Source organism: Protopterus annectens, chromosome 7.part0 (assembly GCF_019279795.1).
Source record: "Protopterus annectens isolate FY-2018-M chromosome 7.part0, PAN1.0, whole genome shotgun sequence".
In the NCBI taxonomy this organism is placed as follows: domain Eukaryota; kingdom Metazoa; phylum Chordata; order Ceratodontiformes; family Protopteridae; genus Protopterus; species Protopterus annectens.
In genome coordinates, this window is record NC_056739.1 from 1,826,579,102 (window position 1) to 1,826,585,101 (window position 6,000).

The following is a 6,000-nucleotide window of genomic DNA, read 5'->3' on the forward strand; positions in this document are numbered from 1 at the left end:
GATATACACACCTCCAGACTTGTTGCCCAACATAATGCATCAGAAATACTTCAGGTGCAGTTAACACTGTACAAAACTGCAGTTCACATTGTAGCCTACTACAGATCCCCCACAATGTTCCATGACTCCCACTCTGCATTCCTGAACACTCTGGAGAACATCAAGGTTCTACATAACACCCTTATACTGGGAAGACTTTAACTACCCCTCCATAAGTTGGGACAACTACTCCTGTTCCAACTCTTTTGCCCAATGTTTCCTGGAATTCATCAACTCCAATTCCCTGGACTAACTCATCCTCACCCCCACTATGGGAAATAACATTCTGGACCTAGTCATTACAAACATGGGCGGTGTTGCTCTACTCCAATGATAACCCCCATCCCTGGTTTGATATGACCACAAGTTAATCACCATTGATATCCAGATTCCACCACCACCCCCCAAAAAGGAAACCACCGTGAAGAATTTCTCCAAAGCTAATTTTGAGCTTCTAAGGACAGAAGTGGCAAACTTCACATCTTCCTTAGAAATGCAGAATGGGAGTATGGCTACTGAATCATACACCAAGGCACTGTATGAGCACTTATACAATTGCATGGATAGGACTATACCAAACAGAACCAAGATGCTATTCTCCAAAAAAAGGAAACCAATCTGGTGGACCCCCACCATTAACAAACTCTACAACAGGAGGAAAAAAAACGTTGCAGAAGAGTGTAAATTCCAATGCTTGGAAAAATTCCCTTGGAAATCTGAGTTAAAACCTTAGATCCCTTATCAAATCCACCAAAGCTAGTTATGAAAACAAAATTGTTACAAATAGCAAGGACAATCACAAGGCTATATTTAGTTATGTCAAGAATCTGCAAAACAATTGGCAGATTTGCTCAGAGCTACAGCACAACGGCTCCAACTATACTGAACCAACTAATATTGCTAATATCTTGGCATACAGGTTTATTGCAAACTCCCACCCCTCACCCCTAAAGGGCCAATCCACAAACCCGAGGAATACCAAGTCCCTATTATCACAACTGCACAAGTAGAAACCGCACTGACCAAAGCTAAAAATACAGCCTCCATGGGACCTGACAATATACCGGGTTGTGTCCTACATGGTTTACAAAAGGAAATGAGCAGCACACCTGAGTGTCCTGTTCAACTACAGCCTCAGTTTAGGGTTTGTTCCCACTGAATGGTGCACTGCTGCAGTCATCCCACTCCACAAAGGGGGTGCAACTACTGACCCTGAAAACTACTGCCCAATCAGCTTGAAGAGCCTGATCTGTAAAGCTTTGGAACGTATTATTACAGATCTTATAAACAGGGATATAGGAAACCTTCAAACCCTTGACTCTACGCAGTTTGGGTTTGTGAAAGGCAGATCATGTCTGCTCAATCTGATAGACTTTTTCAAAGCTGTGACCAGAGTGGTGGATGAAGGCAAGGCTGTCCACACAGCCTACTTTGATCTAGCCAAAGCCTTTGACACCATTCCACACTTGGGAATCATTGATAGGCTCACTAATCTTGGTATAAACCCTTACATCACTAGATGGGTTGCCAACTGACTCACTGACAGAGCCCGCACGGTGAAAGTAGCAGACTCAAAATCTGACTACCGGGCAATAACAAGTGGAGTCCTACAAGGAACGGTGCTGGGTCCTCTCCTGTTTGGCATCTACTTCTTCTCTGAAGTTTAAGCCAACACCAAGGGTCTCTGGTTAACCAGATTCACTGATGACTGCAAACTGGGAGCTATTATTGATTCTCAAGCTGATATGGACATCCATCAAAAAGTCCTCACAGAGACGAATGACTGGTACCTAAACCATGGCCTTACGTTCAACGCCAAAAATGTATCATCATTCCCCTTGGGAAAAACATGGTGTCCGCAAACTACCATATCGAAGGGAACCCATTTAAATCTGAAGGTGTAATAAGGGTTCTAGGGACAAAAGTAGATAGTAACCTCTCCTTTGATAACCACGTTGCCACTGTAGTTAGGAAGTCCATCTACGTGGCACATCTCATCATAAAAGGTTTCTCATCCAGAAAAAAAGAAGTCATTATCCCACTGTACTCGTCCCTCATTAGACCCATCATAGAGTACAATGCCCCATTTGGCATGTACCTCACTAGACACCTCCAACAATTGAAGAGGCCACAAAAGTTTCTCACTAAGAGGATCTTAGGTCTCAAACACATGCCTTATACAGATAGACTTAAAAAACTATAACTTTACTCCATCTCATATCACCTACTTAGAGGCAATCTCTGCTTGACATACAAAGCCATGTCTGACCCAGTTTTGCTAGACATGCTTCATCTGAAAAAATCACAATCCTTCCATGCCATGTGCTCCAAAGACCTCAACCTAATCACCACATTAAACAGAACCTGCTGGAGGGATAGGTTCCTAACCCAGAGACTTCCAATACTCTGGAATAAACTCCCCATTCATGTCAAGCAGAGCACCTCACTGGCCCTCTTCAAGAGAAATCTTGAGGAGTGGATGGGAAATAGGGAATTCACCCTGGGGATCACTTCAATTGCTCTGCTAGATAGGTGCACAGGGAAATAATGTCTGGTAAGCCAGATGACTGGGAACACTACTGGGCTAGGCTTGCATTGACTCCAGGGCCATTAGCCTAGTACTTTCTTATGAACCTATGAACCTATGTACCTATGAACCTATGCCATGATGTGTGTGGATAGATTAAAAGCCATGTTACTGTAATCTGTCTGGTATAGGATGAGGTTGTACCAGCCTGGTCTCAGGACCAGTGATTGACCATAGTCTGGTGGGATGACTGCATATCCAAAAATCTGATATAGCTGATGGCATCAGCAGTGTCTGTTGAGAATATGGTAATGACAGTGTTCTACATCCTGCAGTAAAAGGCTCTCTGTAATATCAATCAAGTTGACTGCAGTGAGAATAGAACCCCTACCTATCTAATTACACAGACTAGAGAACACAGTACTTAACCCACATACCACATCACAAGTCTAACTTTTCTAAGACTGTAGCCGAACTTATAGTCTATGGCATCAGAAAGATATGTATCTGTAGGCCAGGCAAATGTCATTTATCAGCAGTCTATACAATGTAGAGTACAGTGACAGGGCATTTAGTCTGTCCATGTGTTGAAGTCTCTAGACCTTCTTGCTGAGAAACCTCTTAGATCTCTCCAGCTGCTGCAGGTGTCCAGTGAGGTACATGCAAAAGGGAGCACTGTAATCTGTTATTTGTCTGATGACAGATGAGTACAGTGGATTGATGACATCCTTACTCTTGGATGCTATAACCTTATTTATGAGGTGTGGAAAGTAAAAGGCCTTCCTTGCCACTGTGGACATATGATGATCAAAGTTGACGTTGCTATCAACCTGCATTCCCAAATCTCTCACCATTGGGTTGGAACTAAGGGGGTATTATTAATAGTGTAATTTGCAGGTACCTCTCCTTTGCTGAAAGGGATATTAGTGCATGTTTTAGGGTTAAGTTTAAGTCTGTGGCTTTGGCAACAATCACTTATGTATGTAAGCCAATTTTGTAGTATGGTGACATCATTTGGGGATTCAATGGCTGCACACAGTTTGCAGTTGTCAGCAAACTTTGTGAGCTACAGGCCAATTGTTATCACCTGAATTTCTGAGAAATATATTCCAAACAACAGAAAGCTCAGCACAGACCCTTGTGGAACACCACTTATAAATATGTCTGCTGTTAGAGGTGAGATCCCCAAGTATGACAGTATGCATTTTGTTGGTGAGCCAGCTGGCAACCAGTCTAATGATGTATGGCTTAATTGCCAGATGGGTGACTTTCTCACATATGCCTGAATGGGGGAGTGTGTCAAAGCCCTTGGCCAAGTTAAGATAGGCAATATGTTCTGATTTGCTTTCATCCAGGGCTTTGGTGACACTCTTGAAGAATTCCACTAGGTTTAAGAAGCATGATCTCCCCTTAACAAAGCCAGCCTGAATCAGGTCAAGAGTTTGAAGGTCATCAGTGTCCTTGTTGATAAGATATAATATGATTTTTTCCATGTCCTTACAGACAAGTCTGGTCAGGGTTATGGGTTTATAATTAACCAGGTTGGTTGAGGGATTCCCCCCCCACCATGCAAGGGGTTGTATGGTTGTTGTTTTCTCCTCTGTCAGAACAAAGACGGTACTTAAATTGTGGTTGAAGAGAGTACCCAGTAGTTCCACTGACTCTTGCTTTACAACATTTAGTAAGCAGACCAGGATGTTATCAAGTCCAATAGAGGCTGTGTTTTTGGCTTTGGCAAGTGCAGTTATGACCTGTTCTTTGGAGATACAGTAATAGGTAGAGAACTGATGACAGGAGTGCTTTGAGGTATGATCGCTAGAGACAACGGTGTGAAATTTTTACCAAACCTGTCTGCTAACAGGTTGGTGATGTCCTCAGGTTCAGTATGACTGGTACCATCCACTATGAATTCGGTGCAAAGCTGGGCCTTCCTTTTTACATTACAGACATAGCTAAAGAGTGCTTTGTGATCGTCCTTAGCGATGCCTGTTAATTTAATTTAGTACTTAGATTTAGAGAACTTTACAAGATGTTTCATTTGCTTGTTCAAGCTATATACAGTGTTCTTCTGTTGAGACTGCTCCCTTTAATTCCAGGAGATCAGTTTCTTTATAATCTATTTATGCTAGATGTTGACCAGGGCAGCTTGTTTTTTCATGAGCAAATTTTTATCCATTCTGGTACAGCGTAGTCTATACACTTGTATAGCTGTTTATACTGGGCCTTTTTGTACACCTTCATATAGAAGTTTTTCCTGTCAATGGTGGCAGAAGGTTTGAAACTATGTATGCCATAGCTTATTAGGCTATAATTTGCTTTGTAAAAACTATTCAACCTTTTGGATCCAGGGTGGGTGGGTCAGGTATGATTGTTACATTGAACGTGACTGATTTATGGTCAGACCTTAACTGGAAAGATCTCACACATATGGTGGTGCAGTAATCTCCGGTGTTGGTGAGAACTAGGTCAAGGACATTCCATCCCCTTGGGGGGTGCAGACTAAATGTCCCAGAGCATTTGTGTTTACAAAGTGCGGGAACCTTAGGGCGAGCATGTTTGAGTTCATATATATGTCCCAGTCTATGGAAAGCTAGTTAATGTTACCCATGCCTAGGGTGTTTGCCTGTATTATGAGTGACTCAAGTAAGTCCAGGAAGGCATTGTGTGGTTTTCATGGTTCATATCAGTGGAACTATACTAACAATGACATGGAGGGGGGTCTTTCCTACAGTTAGTTGAACTTGGATTAAGTCTAGGGAGATGTACTGTTTAACCAGTCTTGAGGTGTATTTGTCTTTTATGAAGATGGATGCACCTCCTCCTTTGTTTCTTTCATGTTCATTTTGCAGCCTGAACATGTAGAAGGCATTATAGCCTTTCATGGCTGGAGTACTCTCTGCATCCCTGAACCATGGCTCTGTGACTGTTCAAACATCGACATCCTCCCAAATAAGTGCCCCCATTCAGTGCAGTTTGTCATTTACACTCCTAGCATTACGCAGCATAACCCTGAGTTTGTCTTTTGAGGATATTTGTATGTCAGATATTTTGTTCTTATGACATTGCCTAAAAAGGCACTATGGATAAGGCAAGTACCTTGGTCAGTAACTGAAAGCCAAGAGGTAACAGATGAAGGCCATCCCTGGCAAAGCAGCATGGCCTTTTGACTATAGCATCACAGGTTGACAAATACTTGATCTCCCTGGATTGACACCAGTAGCTAAGCCCATCATAGAAGTCAGTAATGGCTTTGTTTGCATTGAGGCATCATCCTGGGTGAAGGTAGAATGATGCTTAAGGCTACAGACATAACTGCCTGGGACACATAATCTGACAGCTCAGTCATATCTCTCTTCGGGTACATATCACAAGATCGACAACTTAAAATGTCGAAATTCACTTCACCGACAATTCAAATAACCGACATCGCAAAT